The sequence below is a fragment of the Globicephala melas genome, chromosome 6 (genome assembly GCF_963455315.2).
Source record: "Globicephala melas chromosome 6, mGloMel1.2, whole genome shotgun sequence".
Taxonomy (NCBI): Eukaryota; Metazoa; Chordata; class Mammalia; order Artiodactyla; family Delphinidae; genus Globicephala; species Globicephala melas.
In genome coordinates, this window is record NC_083319.1 from 93,358,493 (window position 1) to 93,377,358 (window position 18,866).

Genomic DNA, 18,866 nt, shown 5'->3' on the forward strand with positions numbered 1-18,866 from the left:
CCCAGAGGCAGGAAGAGTGAGAGGGCACAAATCACCTCCCGCCCAGAACTAGGGCTTCCTTCTCAGAGCTGTAGGGTCCCAAACGCCTGGCCCCCTCAGCCCACCTGCCATCAAGGCTGCTTCCTGCGGGCATAACTCCTGGGTCGCTCTCACCATGTCCACCTCCACACCAGGCCAGTGCTTTCTGTTTCCAGCTTTCCTACCTGGACCTGCACTAAAATCCCATTAAACTGTGGCCTCTGAGCAGCCCCGCAGCAACAGGCTCCACCGCTGGGACAAAGGGCTGGGGGCTGGCAGTAGGATGACTCCTCACACAGGGGGCTATCACCCAGCAGGGCAGGGAGGAGGCAGACGTGGGGGACCGACAGCGCCTCCCAGGGCACACGCCCCACAGCTGGGTTTAAACGTCTCTCCTCCCCACTGGACACGCAGCTCGATGTGCACATGCCCGCATCGTGCAGGTATGGACTTGCTGACTGTCACAGGCGAGGCTGGCGAGCTCGCATGTTGCTAACGCCCCCTCCCCGGCCAGGCTACCGGGAGTGCGTCACACGTCCTTCCCACCCCTGCCGGCCACAGCCTCTGGGCCCCAACTAGGTTTACTTCCCCTGTGTGGCCTGGGTCATGGTCAGTGCCACAGCAGTGGGAGGGGCTCTGTGGGACAGAGGCCAAGGAGCTGCCCGGCACCCACCCACAGCCCCATAGGCGCAGAAGGAGTGGCTTCATGTTCTCAAGCTCCCCTGTGTCTATTAAGTATAAAAAGCTCTGCAAGGAGCACTGAACTTCTTACTTGGTCACAGCAGCACAGGAGGAATTATAAGGAAGCCAAGTGCCTGCAGAATCTCAGGAGCGGGGTGCCTGCAGCAAGGAGAGGCAAGTGTCAGCGCGATCTGAAACATCAGAAGAAACTGCCCAGCCAGGGCCACCTCCTCTGCTGGCTGGAAGTACGGAGTCCAAGGTGAAATTTGGAAAGACAGATGAGTTTCTCTTCCGCAGGCACCCAACAGCTGGCAAAGAATCAGCACCACACACCCTCCCCGCCTAGAGCTCTTGTGTCAAAACCCACTTGTGGGGGGTTAAGAGCCATGCAGGCCTGGAGGGGTCAGCACTAGACACTGCCCGGCATGGCCGGGGTCCCTGGCCCGCCCTCCTCACCCCTTCCCAGTAAGGAAGCAGACAGACCACCAGGCACAGACCCTGGATCAGCCCTAGGACCTGGTTCAAGTGCACCAGACAAACACCCACCCCTCGGTGTGCCAGGACTGTCTGCAAACCCTGTCACAAGCAGCCAAGCCCGAGTCTAGAGGACCCGAGTCACCCAGGAGGAGCACGCCTAACAGCGGGCAGACACCACCCCTGCAGCAGCGCCAACTGCCCCCCACCCTCCTCCCTCCTTCCCACGGGGCCTGCCCTCCACCCACAGGAAGGCACCTGGTTCACCTTCCACTGACTGCACAGCAGGTGTGCACGGTCCAGTTGTTCCTGCAGAGCCTCCAGCCACCCAGGTGTCTGGGGGACAAATGAGCCCGCCTGCACAGTGTATCCTGCACCCTACCCACCCATGGCTGCCACCCGAGAAGCAGGCTGGGCCACCACCAGCTGCCAAAGGAGGACCTTCGCAAGGCAGAGTGACACGACAGCCCTAGGCCTGCAGCACCTACACCCTCCCCCCGCCCCACCCCACCCCCTCTTCTGCTGAGCCCAGCTTCCTTCTGTGAGTCTGCTGTCATCCTGTGTGGGGTGAGGTGTATGCAGCTCAAGGCACACCTCCACCTGCAGTGTGGGCGGGGCTAGGGCCACAAGAGGGTCAGCACAGGCCCTGACCACACCAGGCTCCCAGTGTGGGTGCAGCCAGGCCAGCTTGGGCAGCACAGTGGGAGCTTGGGCACAGAGGGTGTTTGGGGGACACAGAGGACACGTGGGGAAACAGAGCACTGCTGCTCAGAGGGCCCGAGTCAGTGCTCAGGTGTGAGCTCCTAAGGGCAGCCGGCAGACACGGGGTACCTGGGAACAGCCGCATTCACACACGCCAAGGGCACATGCACCCCACCACGTACACACATGCCCCACCAAGTGCAGAGTACTAGCACCCACACCCAGAGAAAAGCCACGCCATGGCAAGTCCCCGACACAATGGTGGAGCCAGTGCAACGTATTATCTTTTCACTCCCCCCATGATAAACTTGTTCTCTGTTTAGTGCCTTTTCCCTTGGACACTACTATTTCACTTGTTTAATGATCTTTAAAAATTCTGCATGTGCAGAGGGGTAATTTTATGCAATGTGATGGTCGTTGTGCCCCTTTCCACCTGGCCCTCCCTCCAACCTCCACCATACCTTTGTGCCCACTGCCCCTGGCAGCACAACCACCGTGTGTCCACCCAAATCTTCCTCTGCCCAGGAGCCATGAGACACATGTAAATGTGGACACGCAGTCATGAGTGCATATATAAGAACAGTCCTGTAACATCTCATTGTGAACACAGAGCTCAGCAAGGGGGTGCGGTTCCTTCATCTGCTATCGAAACACACTGTACATACAGTCACTACCAATGTAAAGTTGGAAAATGGAAGACAAACAGGCCAGTGGTATGGAATGGAGAATCCCTGAAGGTAACCAGTTTACACGAGACCATACTATACCACAGAACTGAAGTTCAGTTCATTGATCAAAGGATGGATTACTGAATAATTAGTGCTGGTACACTGGAAGGAAATAAAACCGGACTCCCCTCCCTCAAGCATCTTACTCCATATTACGCAAAAGCATTTTAGACACACTCAAGAGCAGAATTTGTACACAAAACAATAAAACACCTGCCAGGAAGTCAAGAGACAGCCTGTGGAATCTTCCTAACAAACATGGGTACCTGGAAGTCATAAGAGGAAAGAAAGACATATTCGACAATAAAATGATTTCATCTTGATGGCAAATGACACGTTAATAAAAGTAATTAGCAAACAACAGAACTGGGAATAAATGTTTTCAAGGCAGAAAATCAACAACATTTGTAACAAATAAACAGCCCCTACAAATGGATAAGGGAGGGGAAAACACACTGAGAGAAACACGGGCAAAGAACACAAACAGGCATTTCACAGACGGAGGGATCTTTTGAGCAAAGATCCTAAACTCACCAGATTCAAAGAGACACATGTCAAGGAACAAAGCTGCAGCTCTGCCCCTCTCAGACTGACAAAGTCGAAAAGACTGCTCATGTCCACCGCTGAGAGAGCATGCAGGATCAGGGCACACTCACCCATGCAGGGAAGAGACGGGCTGCTAGATCTTTTTGAAAAGTTATCTGGCATGATCTATGAAACAAAGAGACACACACCCTGCCCCAGCAGTGCCACTCCCTGAAATCCATGCCTGAATAACAGCCCCATGCATGTGGCTGGGGTATTTACGGTAGCACTGTTTACACTGGCTGTGTTCTTTTCCTGTGGCAGCTCTAACAAATGACCATAAACCGGGTGGCTTAGAACAACAGAAATCTATTCTCTCACGGTTCTGGAGGCCAGAAGTCTGCAATCAGTTTCACTGGGCTGAAATCATGGTGTCAGCAGGGCCGCGCTCCCTCTGGAGACTCTGAGGGAGAATCCTTCCTTGCCTCGCCCAGCTTTTGGTGGCTTGTGGCATTCCTTCGTTTGTGGCCACTGTATTCGTCAGAGTCCCCAGAGAAACAGAATCAATAGGATGTGTATATAGAGAGAAAGAGATTTATTATAATGAATCTGATCACATGACCATGGAGGCTGGAGAGCCCTGAGATCTACAGTCAGCAAGCTGGACCCAGGAGAGCCGAGGGGACAAGTTCCATCTCTGGTCCGTATCTGAAGACAGGAGAAGACCAATGTCCCAGCTCAAAGAGAGTCTGGCAGAGAGAGGGAATTCTCTCTTATTCCGCCTTTCTCCTCTATTCAGGCCCTCAATTGATTGGATGAGGCCCTCCCACATGGGGGAGGAAAATCTGCTTTAGTCTGTCTACAGATCCAAATGCTAATCCCACCCAGACACGCCCAGGATCAGGTCTGACTACTATCTGGGCACCCATGGCACAGTCAAGCTGACACACAGAATCAGCCATCACACCCACATCACTCTTACTCTCTGCTTCCATCTTCTCATCACCTTCTCCCCCTGTCTTTCACATCTCCCCTGCCTCCCTCTCATAAGGACACGTGTGATGGCATTTAGGGCCCATCAGATAAGCCAGGATCACCTCCTCATGCAAGATTCTTAACTGAATCACATCTGCAAAGATCCCATCACTAGAAAAGGCAACACGCAGAAGTTCCAGGGATTAGAATCTGACTTCTTTGGGGGCCGTTCTTCAGCCTGCTACAGAGAACCAAAAAAAGCAATCTTGGAGCCTGAGTGAGTGGCTCCAAGTGGGGCCTGGTCCAAGTTCATGATGAACACTGACCAGTCAGTAATTAACCCACCGCCCCCCCACCCTCAAAGATGGCCAAGAAGACAAAGACACACGATCTTGCCTCCATAATGAACACAGCTGGGCCTCTCTCAGGTTCTAGTGAGGACACTTTTGCTGCCCATGGCATTTTCCTGCAAAAACGAGTGCCCCCTTTGACTCAAAGGCATGGGCCATCCAAGACCCTGGAGAGCCATGTCTTTCCAACGAGGCAGCAAAACAAGGCAATGAAGGCATGAAGAGTATCCGTACAGGGCTTACATAGAAGGATGGAAGCACCCCCTTCCCAAACCCACCTTCTGCTCCCCAAACCAAGCTGGGCAGAGTCCTCAAAGCCAGCCATGCCAGGGATGGGGGAGGGGCTCTGCCTCACCCACATTCCTGCTGCTCTCTCCCCGCCTCCAGACAGCTTAAGGCTCCGCCACTCACACCCTCTTCCTTCCCGTACAGCAACCTGTCCGAGTCTCCCATCAAGGGCTATCTCACCCCAGGGGCCCATCCTCGTGTCCCCCACAGGCCAGCCTCACTGATGGACGCATGCTTGAGGGACATCTCCAGGCAAGGCTGCCTGCTCTCTGGGAGAACTTGCTGCTGAGCTCCAGCTGGGAACTACCCCTCGGGGCCACTCCTTGGACATCTCCCCAACTCCAGGCGTAGGCTCCTAGGGCCTCCTCCCCTCCAAACTTCATGTGTCCCCAAGCCACACTCCCCGTCTCCCAAGGTTGGGATGCCTCCTAGACAGCCCGGGTGGAGCTGGCCTGTAAGTGGACCCTCCATCCTTCCAGTTGCTCAGCCAAAACCTCAGTGCACCCTCGGCCCCCACCCCATCCCCGATCCAACCTGGCAGCAAGTCCTCCCAGCTCCACCTCCAAATAAATGCCCAATCGGGCCATCCTCCCACCCCTACTGCTACACTCTGGCCCAAGCCACCACGTCTCTCCCTGGATCACCTCACAGCCTCCTAACAGGGTGCCCTGTTCTACCTTCCAGGGTCCATTCTTCCTAGAGGCCTGTGGTCCTTCCAAACCCTTGGCTCCCAGGGCTCCCATCTCAGCACCCCTGAGCACAGATAAACTCACCATCTACCTACCTCTTCTTTCACCTGTCCCTCCTGCACACTCCTGCCTCAGGACCTTTGCAGCTGCTGTCCCCTTTGCTTGGAACACTCCTCCCCAAACCCAGGCCCAGCTCCTGTCTTTTCTCAACAAACTGCCCCTTCTCCGCTTGACTTCTCTTCTTTGCACCCACCACCATCTCACCCCCCCATATCTGACTTACTGATCCCCTTTGTGGCCCGTCCTCCCCAACACGAGAAAGCTCTCTCCACTGTGGAAAGCCCGGTGCCTAGAGCATGTGGGGCACAGCTCAGGAGTTCAGTATGCTGTTCGAGTGATGGGCCCCAGAGGGACCTGTCCCTCCCTGGCTATCAGGGAGAGCTGGGGCTCCACACCCTGGGCTAGCCATGCTCTCCCGCCATGGGAGCGGGGCCGCCCTGGGGGCCACAGCTTGCCCGCACTCCAAGTGTGCACGAACACCACAGGGCGGGGCAGATGTGGAACCCGGAAGCCTGTGCATGCCATGAAAACGTGTCGGATGCACCAGAAAGGAGTTTACTGAAAGGCTGTTTCGCTGGCTTCACCCATGCACATGACAGCATCACCACACGCTCACTCTTTTCAGAGAAAAACAGGCTTTTGTGGGATATAAATAGCCCAGCCAGATGTGGGAAGGCCTATGGGTCTCTCCCAGGACTCGGGCCACGTGCCCTGCAGCTACTCAAACAGCAGTCCACATTCACCAGCTTGTCAGCGGGGCTTCCAGGGGCGGAAGAGGGTTAAACGGTGGTCCCTCCTCCCACCAGATCAGTGGCAGGGGTTCATCAAAGCCATCGCTGACACACAGGCTTGGCACGCCCACCAGCACGCACAGGCCACAGCTGTAAGTGGAAGATCAGGCCAGATGCACTGCACATTTCTTCATCCACAGAAATCAGGGAGACAAAAGCCCAGACAACGGGGAGCCCGGAAAACAGGGAGTCCGGGTGAGGCGCAGCCTGAATGACAGGGAGCTGGGATAGCCTTTCAGGGGAGCAGCGTGCTCACCAAAGCCAAGTGCTCGGTTCCCCATGCAAGAGAAACACCATCTGAGCACAGAACCCATTTCTTGGATGAGGCCCAGCAGGTGTGTAATTGTCTGCAGAAATGCAAAAACAATAGCACTTAGAGCTGGTTTCAAGGTACTCTCAAAGCCTGATGTACCTACCTGTTCCTAATCTGTGCCTCCCAGCCTATGGGCTGGGCCTTGACAGAAGGGGGAACTCAAACACAGAGGGTATCAGAGAACAGCTGAGATCTGTGCCCCCCACAGAAACACCAGGCGGGCCGCACACGTGACCACGTGCATGATTTCAAGTGTGCCTACAAGTCACATTGAGAGTAAAAACAAAGAGGTGAAGTTAGTTTTAATAATATATTTTATTTGGCCCAATACACATCGAAAGCCCAATCGCTTCAACACATAATTAATAGGGTCGTGGACAGGATATCCTACTGTTGCTTCTGAGTCTAGGTCTCCACAGCCACAGCACTGCTCGGCTCTGACCGACCACACCGGGGTGTGGAGAAGTGGAGCGCTTCTCACACCGTGTGGTGTCAGCCACAGCACTGGACAGCATGGGCCCAGGTGTGGCTGGAGGTGTGGAAGCTTCCAGTCACTATGAATGGACCCAACAAGATCAGAGTTGGGGACAGCTATGGAGGGAGGTCCTAGATGCAGCCCTCTGTCCACCCTGGTCCTGGTGCCTTGGAGCCCCGTCCTTAGCAGGATGGACAGAGCACCAGCACCCATGGGTGCTCTCTCACTAGACACTGACCAGGGCAGCCCCTGAGCTGGGCGGTGCTCAAGCCCTCCATCCTGTTATGGCAGCTTTTGAACACACCGCGTTATACATACATGCCTTCTTGTCAGTGACCTGTTGCTCCTGTAATATAATTGTTCCGTACGCCTTGAGAGCACACATTTGGGCTAATACCATGCACAGATCAGCGTTAGGATAAAGTTCCTTGTATATAATTTTTACATTAAAGAGTCATGAACTTTCAGCTCCTCAGGCCACTCACCATTAGTTAGAGCAGCACCCACAGGACCCTGGATGCCCTCGAGGGGTGGTCCTGGGAGCTTGTCCAGGTGACAGCCCCACAGGGCTGCAGCCAGAGGACCAGAGAGACCCTCCCTGGCCTTCTGACACAGGCAAAAGTAATTAACTCCCATTTCAGAGTCATTTAATTACATCTACAGTCGTCCTGCTCTCAGCTCTGCAAGACGCTGAATGCCATTTGCTAAAAATAAAGCACACCTCCGAGGGGCAGGTGCTCTATCTCATGCCCATGGAGCCCCTTGCCTCTGGGGGCCACCCTTGTACCCAGGCAGCACGCACAGCACACTCTTGGTAAGAATAAAACTGTGGGATTAACAACCAGGCAGCACCAAAACAAAAACACGCAGAGTAATTCACTACCTGCACTCAAGTTCTCACCATAAGCAGGACCACCAGGCTTTAACAGTTTGAGTCAAAAGGGAAAAAGTGACAGATGAGACATAAAACTGCACCCCGCAGACATCCACAGGAACCCTATCCTGGGAGGCCGCAGAGCCCCTCACAGACCCTCCTGTTCCGTGCTTCGGGGAAGCCCACAGGCAGGTGACATCCCCAAGGTAGGCACCCCAGCACCGCCAACAGACCCACGCCTTGAAGCCAGGCCTCCAAGACCACCTGGTCCCCGTTCTCATGGGAAGACACACAATCCTAGAGGTCAGCTCCTCGCAGAGGCTGACCTTGGATCACCGCACGTCCCCAGGACTCTCGTCACAGAGACAGACGGGCCCGCAGCAGCAACACAATGACATACCTGCTCCACCCTCACACAGAGAACCCACCCACACGACGTTTCCCTACGAACCCCTTCAAAGTGGCAAAGTTGATCCTGGAAATGAGTTGTTTTCTTCACTTCAACACAGTTCTAGAGTATTTTTTAATCTTCCTAAGCCTTTCCTTTTCAATTATCTTTTGTAAGCCATCTATTTACAACGTGACAGGTAAAGCCAAGAGGAGATTCCTAACATGGGGGTGGGGCAGTTCCCAGGGCCGGGGAATCAGGGCAGGGCCAGGAACCTGGGCAGCAAACACCGAACGCTCCCTCCAAGAACAATTCCATCAGCAGGACGGGCATCTGGAGAGGACGTGGTACTTAAATGTCTTGTGTACACACTGAAAATAAAAGTCACTCCTGGCTCCCTCTAACGCAAACATGTCTGGAAGACTTTTAACCCAGGTCTCTCTCCGGGACACGCACAGATGTCTGCGGGTCTGAAGTGGCCATGGCCCCGCTAGCTCAGGGTGTGACTGACGCGACTGGCACCTGACATTTCCACCACCCTCCTCCACTGCCATGTCCAGAACTGCCAGCATGGGTCCTGCTCACTTTGTTAGCTCTTCTGGAAGCTGATTCTTAGGCTGCTGGCTCCCAGCCCAAACAAACGGAATCGCTCCCTCAGAAGCTCTCTTCTCTCCTGGCTTAATCAGAGCAAGTAAATGCAACGAAACGAAAGCTCAAGAAGTGCCCAAGGCGGACCCTGAGCTGAAGACGGCCCTCCAGGGCCACAGCGGGGGCCAAAGCTTCAAATCCAGATTAGCCAGGGTGTGAGACTGGAGGTCCCAGGTTGCCAACGCCCCCGCAGGAGAGAAGCAGCATGAAAGGCAGTGATGGATGGAGAGTGAAGAGGCTCGGAGCTAGCGTTCATGCCAGCGCTGGGCGGCAACCCCATTCTGCAGCCCCAGCCCTTCCCCTCCTGCCCAGAGAAGCTGGCGCTGACCACAGACACCCCACTCCTGGACCTGCTCCCACAGCATGGCCTCGAGCAGCCCTTCTCCTGCCCTGGCCTCTGCAGCCCGCAGCTCCCAGACAGACTGTGAACCTTCCAGCAGAACTGCCTGAGCTTTCTGACACCAGCTTTCCTCCTCTGCCTCTCCAGTCCCCAGCTGGTGCCAGGGAGCGTAACAAACAGATGAAGCTGCTCACTGATGGAGGAACACCTACGGCAAGACCTGCTCAGGAGCCGCCTCTAAAAAGAACTGCACTCTGCAGGCGGATTTCATCCCCTACCTGATGATCGGTGTCATCAAACATTTTAGCAACTGGGATGCGGCTTCCTACTACCGTCTGGGATGGCAGAGTCTGAGACAGAGTGAGAAAAGGGGACACGTGAGCAGGGCAAACCGTGAGCCAGAACCCCTTACCCCCTATCTTACACGCAGACTAAATGCCCCAGCCATGCAACAGGCCCCTGGGACTCAGTCATGGGGTGCAGTTCACCTGGCCAGGAGAGACCAGATGCAGCATCTGCATGAACTGGGAGCAAAGAGCGTCATTTGCACCCTGATTCCGTTCATGCCACTCCCCTTGGCCCAGTGAACACTGAGCATGAGCTCCGGGAGGTGCAGGAGTGGGGGCGGGTCAGGCCTCACTAGCAATGGTGTGAGTGACGACAAAGCTCCCAAACTGGCCCCTAATTCACAATCACGTGGTAAGAAACTGCTGGTGCTCAAGCTTAGTATTTCAACAATGTTTAAGTTTTAAAGTGAATTATGAATGTAAAAACCAAAATCAGAAAAAGAGAAAAGGGGGGAGGAAGAGGGGGAGAGTCAAAGCAAGAAAAAAGAAAAGAAGAAACCAAAAATGTCGTGGAATCTGTGAGAGTTTTTAACAACCTGTAATCAGGGCGGGCCTACTAAACGTCCCCCAATCAGAGCCTAGGAGGAGCATGACGCTGCCGGGGCTCCTTTGCCGGGGCTCCTTCCTTCCACAGGGCTCCTGGCCTCCCTCAGGAGGCACCCCAACCCCCTGACCAAGCCCCACCGAGCAGCTCAAGGGCACAACATTGTAGATGGCCAGCGCCCCCTCGCACGGCCCTCTGTCCCCAGAGCCACTCCTGCGTGCGGCAGGTCCTTCCCATCCATCACAGCCCAGCTCACATGTGCCTCCCCTGGAAGCAGGTCCCCGTGGGAAAGGCCTGGGCGGGGCAGGGTGGCCCCACTGAGGTTTCAGCGCCCAGGCGGCTGAAGCACGCAGTCCAGGCAGCCACCTGTCCGCCGCCATGACAGACCCGCTCCCTGCAGAGCTCAGCCTGACAGTCTTGACTGCACCTGGCCCTGCGATGGGCAGGTGGACCGCGCCATCCTTCTGTGATCCAGGAAGGGCTCGCTGCACATGACTCAGATAAGACGGGGGGCCCCATTCGCCTAGGGCAAGGGGAGACACGGGCCCCCGAATTCCACTCTGTGCCCTGGCTGAGCAGCTCACCCCTACAGATAAATCGGAACGAAACACTTGTTACCCGACTCTGGTTCAGCTTCTCTCCTTCCCCCAGGCCTCCCTCAACCCACCGTGAGGCTGAGCACTCGGATGGCGCCCCTGAGAACAGGCCGGCCTTGGAGGACACATCTCCCAATCTACCACCCCATCACTCTTCATCCCCACACCCGGGTCCTAATAGCCTTGTCTACACCTCCCTACCAAGGAAAAACCCAGTTTGCCGAACCCTGACATCTCTCCACTGCAACAGCCGCCTCCTTGGTTCCCCCATAATAATCCTTCCTAATAAAGCCTCTTATTACTATGTCTGGCTTTGTTTTCCATGTGACAACTGATTACAAATTACTTGAAGCCCAAAACACACGGGTCTGATGGACAGGTGAGACCTCTGACTTCCACCTTCCTGAAGACTCATAGGGTTCCATAACGTCCCACCAGTTCAGGGTCACGGTACAAACAGGAACTGGTTCAGGAGTCAACTCAGCGGCGTGTCTGAGACCTCAAGTCACAGCTGCTCCTGGGGGCTGGCAGGCCAGAGAAACAGGGGGAAGCAACATCAAAGGAAAATCACACCACTCACGCACACCCAGTGTCCCACTCGCTGTGGAAAACTCAGCCTTTCCTTGGAAACATCAAACACAGCACATGGGACCTTTTGCTTAAGCTGACACCCCTCCTGGAGGTGGGCAGGGCTCCATGGGGCCATCCAAAGCATGACACACAGTGTATCCAGGACCCCTGCTCTCCAGGCCCCTGCAGGGAGAGAAGTTCCCGGCGGGAATACTCCCACCACCAACAAATGCTTGCCCTCATGCTCTGGGCGGGGGGCGGTCACTGCTGAACTGGTCACTGCTCTCCTGAACACAAAAGATTCTCTTCTAAACATGCTGTAACTAAATGTGTGAAATGAAATGTTCATCTCACTGGTAATCAGAATAATACAAATTAACACAAGATGCCATTCTCCCCCTACAGAATTAACAAAGAAAAATTGATAAGGCTCAATGGTGGTGAGGAGGTACGAGTCCCTCCCCAACGTCAACAGCAAGCCTCTTCAAGAAGCAACATCCGGAACCTTAGAAAAGTCAATGGTAGCTACGGGTAATGATAAGAAACAGGGACAGGTACTCACACACAAAAGTTCTCACCCAGGAGCCTCTCGATAGCAAAAAACTGAAAACTGAAAAGAGAGGATTAAATAAATGAGAGTATATACAGGACCAGACTGGCACCAGAGTGTGCGTACGTGTCTTTCTGGACACAAGACCTTAAGCAGATCGCTGCGATTTTGAGTCAAACCTCCTCAGCCAACCAAGGAGGTAATGGTGACACCCACTGCCCTACCTGAGGTGTGTTGACACATGAGGAAAACCATCAAAATAAACCTCTAGAAATTTCATCCACCTGAGTTTTTCTCCTACACTGGAGAATGGCATAAGGATAGAAAACCACAGTGTACAAACCCTGGAGAAAGTCCTGGGATCAACATGTGTCTTTAGTAACGAATTAATGGATCAGATTTAACAGAAGGGTAGGATGGGTTTTAGCAAACCGCTTTTCCTAGCAGCTGATTAAACTCGGTTTGGGTTAGGAAGGGAAACCCTCAGGCTCTACTAAGACCGAAACTGCAGAGCGAGGTGCTGAAATCACACACGCACACGCCACTCTGGCTGCGACATTCTCTGCGTAGCCAAAGGGAAATGCTTAGAAATCGCTCCGCACCACTGTGCTGTAAATACTTGAAACTTGGTCTCTTATGAATACAGATGTTGGGACATTTCACTAACTTCTCTCCAAAACTTTGGTATGGTGCCACAACTCCTCACAGAAATGAAGGTCGTTAGCCATGTGTTATTTACGGAAAACCCGCAAAGCTGGTTTCAGGAGAGAAGTGGGGACTCCGAGGGAAGGGGACCCAAGCTCTCTCCTCATGACAACACTGATGTGAGCGACAACAAGCAGCCGTCGGATAGGATGTGGAGACGCTAACAAATGCCTATCACTTAAAGCAAAAACAAGCCAAGGACATCTTGAACTGAAAGCTGTCCTTGGCCGTTTACAAAAGCACCAACAGCCCTCCTGAGGTGAAAATCTTGAGCTCACACCAGCCATCTTCTGTCCAACAATCCAGTCCCTTCTGCAGACAGGGGTTTGTCTCTGTTCAACAGGACTATTCTGGGGGTTCCCACAATCAAGGCTTGACCTTTCTCTTTCTGCTCAAGGTCACAACCACCTGCTTATTGCGGTTGGTTTTGGACAGCAGGGAAAGGTCCCTCCCCACATGGCCAAGGGACTGGGAAAAGCCAGGATCACTGAGGGCCGAGTTCAAACCTGAGGTCGCACCAGAGTGAGGGCCCCACGAGGAAGACTGACTGAGACTCGGGCCAGTTACGGGGTTCAACCTTCACACATGGAGGTTGTGCTTTAGGTCTGCTGGGAACATGGGGTGCCAGGGAGTCCTCAGCCCCTGAGGGACAGGCTGGGCCAACTCGTGGCCATTACCACGGGGCCCAGAGAGCTCAGGGGGTGAGGGTCCTGCTCTCTGCTCAGCTGATGACGACACCTAGCACGCAAGCCCACTGGCTCCGACTGCATGGGATTTCTGTTCTTGGCACTATGCCCTCTCCACAACTGTAAACATCTGGATTGCTCAACACAGCACTGGACTTGTGATAATTAATCAATACATGCTGACTGACCTGGCACAGGGCACAGAGCGCCAGCCCAGGAAGATGACTTCTTTTCAAAATATCACCCAAGAGCCCCAGACAAGACCAGGAAAGTCCACACGTGAAGTGCTCACCTACCCTCCATGACCAGATTCTCATTCTAAAAAAAAAAAATCCCCAGCCCACCGAATGCCACGGAGGTAGTACAGGAGGCGCTGGAGGACTGAAAACCAGCACCACCCAGTGAGAAGGGCTGGCAGCTCAGCCAAGGGCGGGATGGTTGTTAAAAGGTCATTTTAAAAAATGACCACATTTGGGCTTCCCTGGTGGCGCAGTGTTTGAGAGTCCGCCTGCTGATGCAGGGGACACGGGTTCGTGCCCCGGTCCGGGAAGATCCCACATGCCGCGGCGCGGCTGGGCCCATGAGCCATGGCCGCTGAGTCTGCGCGTCCGGAGCCTGTGCTCCGCAACGGGAGAGGCCACACCAGTGAGAGGCCCGCATACCACACACACACACACAAAAAAGACCACATGTTAAAAATGTTATTTAACTCATTATTCATGAGGAACCAATGAGACATTACAGTGCCTTCAAAGAAGGCACAAGATTATATGGAGGCTGAGGGAGGAGGAAAGGGAGTGACTGCTTAGTGTTACGCAGCAGTGAAGTACCATTTTCATCACGCAGGGGGTGATGAAAAGGTCTTAGAACTAGATACAGGCGGTGGTTACACACACTGTGAATGTCCTAAATGCCACTGAGCTGTTCACTGTAACGTGGTTAATTTTATGTTATGTGCACTTCAGCTCAATTAAAATACATACATATATATATATATATATATATAAAATAAAGAAATATAGAAATGAACTTCCAACAGGCACAAAACTGGATTTTTCCATGGGAGGAAGTCAACTGCCCTGACACTGGACAGAATTCATTTGCCTGTCTACAGGCGAGGACTGTCTGCATTAAGTACCACGTACAGAGCTGTACCAAGCCAGACAAACCCCACAGGCTCCAATGTTCCATGCAAAGGATGCTCATTCCAAAGTCCACGGTGGACAGAAGGGAGGGAGAACTGTGAGGTTTGGGAGGGAAGGGGTCTCAGGACCCGGCAATGGTACACAGTGAGGTGAAAGGGGAAGTGGTACCAAGAAGGACTCCTGCATTTCTAGAGGGGAGTGGGGGATGAGGAGAGCTGGGGAGCTGGGAGCTGGGAGGAGGTTTGCCCCGACAGCATAAGGGACGCAGGTCCTGGAGCATCACTGTCCAGTGAGAGGCCCAGCAGTGTCCCAGCAGCCCCTCCCAGGCTGTGGGACATTCCCAGCAAGGAACTGCAGCCAGCTGGGGCATGTGCCAATGGAGTTGACACATAAATTGCTGAATGATATGAATGAAAGATCCCCCCTTACTCAAATAAAAAAACATGCTGATCACTTAGGTCTGTGCTCACACAGCCTTGAAAATGAGGAACAGGGACGCCAATTCACTTTCAGAAATGCCTTTTCTTTCTGCCAAACTAGAATTCTTTCTAGGGTTCCTCGAACATCTCTAAGAATCCCTAACATCAGAGAGAGGGGGGCACCTGGGGCCTTCTCTTTCTTTGAAAAGAATCACTGCTCTAGGAAGCCACACACGTTTACCCCAGGTCTGCCCACCCCCCAGACCCCTTCCAGCCTGCACACACCTGCTCAGACACGCTGATACCAAGCAGACCATTCCTTGGAGGTCAGAGGAGAGACCGTTCTTGGGGCACACGCTTCCTTGAGAGGCCGCCCAGGGAGTTAGTGAGGTTCCTTCTGTATAGAACACATGCCGTGTCATGTCGAGAGGGCATGTGCTTCCGTTTGCACAAGCCCATGCTTGAGAAACATCCGTCTCAAGGTCTAAGTTGGTCACATGCATGCATGAGCTCCTTGGTGACAGGCAAACTGCTCTTTGCACTGTAATTTGTGCGCACTGATCAACACCCTCATATCCAGTCCCTGGACAGCACATGGCAACGTCTGCAGTCCCGATGGTCGGTGTTTTCAGGTGAGTTCTCATGTGACACCAAAGGACGTAACTGCCGTTCACATGGCGATGACACATGAACACCACGTCCGTTACCGGAACCTTCTGCAAGGATGCTGCTCCACTTCAACTGCCCTCTCCTTACTATGTAACTATTAGGTTCTAAGCCACAAGCTCCAGAAGACATGGCCCAAAGAGGGTTTTGTTACTCTTTTACAAGCAATCAGAACAGAAACTAAAATGTCACCAAACTCCTGGAAAGAAACAGAATGATTAGTCTGCAGAGCTAATCGTACAGGTAAGAATTAACAGGGGCTCCCCCTCTCAGCTGCTAAAGCTGAACACTCTCCGTGAAAAGGAGTGGGCATTCCTTCCCCACCATGCCTCCACCTGTGCCCCGGCGCCGGCCTCCCTCCTGGCGGCCACGTGCGGACAAGGACACAAGGACACGGGGAACGGGTGGAAGAGCGTGCCTCCACGTACTTTCATGCCCTCGCAGCCTAGCTGCCCATCTTCTGAGACCTCAGAACTAGATGGTCTTGGGATCTCACGTGGGACGCCCCCCAAGGCACCACGCCAGCATGTGGTGCCCACGATTTAGCCCCAAAGGAGACTAGGGCTGCAGGGGCTAAAAGGATTTACACCCAAACTCTATCGGAGGAGGGGCTGATTTTAATTCCCCTCCTTTCTGTACATACTACAGTACATGTGCTACTTTTGTAGTAAGGGGGAAAATTACACCTAGAAGAATTACAATTCTTGAAAGGCTCCCCACCCCAAACAGCCCTCCAAAGACCTAAGCTGTCCTGGTGGCTAGTATCCAAGCCACAGCCCCTCACCTGGAACTTCCTGACCAGCCTGCAGCAGGCAAGCAGCAGAAGGACAGACTGAGTTGCCACAGGACTGTGATAGTGACTAAAGCAGGGCGGTCAATGTGCCAGGCCTGGTCCTCCAAATGACTTGCAATCATTTAGGAAACTCTGTGTCCCTAACCTCGCCAGGGCCTGCACAGGTTTCCAAACCCTTCTGCTTTTGCAAAAACCTATTTTCTTTCTATTGCTCATAAATGCCTCTCTTATTCTAAAGCCCAGTGTGACACAGTTTTTTTTTTTTAATTAAATGAAGCAAAATTAATCTTGCTTGACAAATTACTAAACAACTATGACCCTTTCTCTCTCACTTAGGAAGATGTCACAATATCAGGATCAGAAATTGTTACGGTCTGAATGTTTATGTTTCCCCCCACCCCAAATTCACATGTTAAATCCTACCCCCACCCCCGGCATGATGGTATTAGGAGGGGGGCCTCTGGGAGGTGAGTAGGACATGAAAGTGGAGCCCTCATGAATGGGATTCGTGTCCTTATAAGAGAGACCCCAGCACGCTCCCTCGCCCATTTTACCTTGGGACGACACAGTGAGAAGTCCAAGACCTGAACCCAGGCCCTACCCGACCGACCACATCAGCACCCTGATCTCAAATGGCTAGCCTCCAGAGCTGTGAGAAATAAACGTCAGTTGCTTATAAGCCACCCAGTCTGTGGTATTTTGTAACAGCAGCCCAAACCCCACAGCTTTCCTCATTCTAAAAATGTTTACTTTAGGATTCCTGATGAAGGAAGACAAAGTATCATACAGAAGGACATGCTATCAACTATCTTCCATCCCGGCCAAATAAACGACCACTACTAAACAATCTCCACTTAAACCTCTAACTAAAACATACCACTACACTGGCTTTAATTTACCAGGGTTTTAAAAGCAACCCAGGGGCTTCCCTGGTGGCACAGTTGTTAAGAATCTGCCTGCCAATGCAAGGGTCATGGGTTCGAACCCTGGTCCAGGAAGATCCCACATGCCACAGAGCAACTAAGCCCGTGCGCCACAGCTACCAAGCCTGTGCTCTAGAGCCTGCGAGCCACAACTACTGAGCTTGCGCGCCTAGAGCCCATGAACCGCAACAAGTGAAGCCACCGCAACGAAGACCCAACGCAGCCAAAAAAAAAAAAAAAAAAAAACAACGAACCCAGTTTGTGGCCTTGACTAGAAATACATGAAACATAAATTAGTCAATACTACACACACACCACTTGGAACAATCCCCTTAAACACCATGAACAAAGGGGGAATCTCTTCCACCCTTTAGTGAGATTCCACACACCCCCGCCCCCCCTCCCCCACTGTGTGAAATTGCTCCCTGGCAGCAAACTGATGCTTCTGGAAACACAAGAAGACATGACATGCAGGTCACTGGGGTGCCGTGTATTAACTTTCCACCCCTGGGCACCAAATGCTGCCCAAAAGCCTTAAAGTTCCTCCGAACACACCTCATTTGCTACTCCCTAAAGATACCACGGAAACCCAGGGAATCCAGCCTAGGGAGACGGGGCAATGCCTTCAGCTAGGATGCTGGCCCCATTCCAAACAAAGGCTACATTTCAGACACTAGGTCTAATACATTCCCAAATCCCAGTACCAGGAGAGAGAGGTGTGATCGCTGCAGACCTCACAGACAGTAATGGATAATAAGGGAATACCACGAACAACTCTGCAAGTAAAGTCAACAACTTAAAGGGAATAATCCAATCTCTCAACCACCACAAATTACCACAATGCATCATGATGAAATAGGTAACCTGAACAATACTTAAGAAATAGAATTCATACTTTAAAACTCTTCTGAGAAAGACATCTCCACACCCAGATGGTTTTACCAGCAAATTCTACCAAACATTTAAGAAAGAACATCAATTCTACATAAGCTATTCCAGAACACAGAAGAAAAAACATTTCCCAACTTAAGTGCAGCCAGCATTACCCTGATAACAAAACCAGACAAAAACAGCACATGAAAATTGCAAACCAACATGAACACAGATGCAAAAATCCTCAAAAAATATCAGCAAATTTAATCCAGCTACAGATATATATATATATATAAATGGTACACCACAACCAAATGGAGTTTATCCCAGAATGCAAGGCTGGTTCAGTATATAAAATCGATCAATGTAATCTACCATATTAACAGTCTACAGAAGAAAAAACACACAAGCATATGAATTTACGTAGAAAAAGTATCTGAAAAAAATCAGCATCCAATCATGATAATTCTCAGCAAACTAGAAATAGAAGGGAACCTCGACAGTCTACTAACAGACATCTGTGAAGAAACCTATAGCTAACATGATACTCAGTGATGGAAGACTGAATGACTTCCCCTAAGACCAGGGACAAGGCAGATGGCCCCTCTCACTGCCTCTATTCAACACTGCACTGGAGGCCTGGCTAGTGAATGAGGCGAGAAAAAGATATAAAAGGCATACAGATTAGCAAGGAAGAAATAAAATGGCCTTTTCACAGACAGCATGATTG

The 18,866-nt window shown here is 52.4% G+C and overlaps 1 protein-coding gene across 5 annotated transcripts in view; it reads right to left on the reverse strand.

The window, feature by feature from the left end:
* SEMA4D (semaphorin 4D) overlaps window positions 1-18,866 on the reverse strand; it is a 118,710-nt gene that overhangs the window by 72,168 nt on the left and 27,676 nt on the right. Inside the window, exon 1 of one of the 5 annotated variants that reach the window (XM_060301216.1) lies at window positions 3,510-3,666. The exons of 2 other annotated variants lie outside the window; for them this stretch is intronic. The gene's annotated coding sequence lies outside the window, so the exon portion shown is untranslated. Of the gene's footprint in view, window positions 1-790; window positions 859-3,137; window positions 3,468-3,509; window positions 3,667-18,866 lie in introns of those variants that run through there. 2 more of the 5 variants (XM_030832499.3, XM_030832498.2) reach the window with 2 other exon arrangements.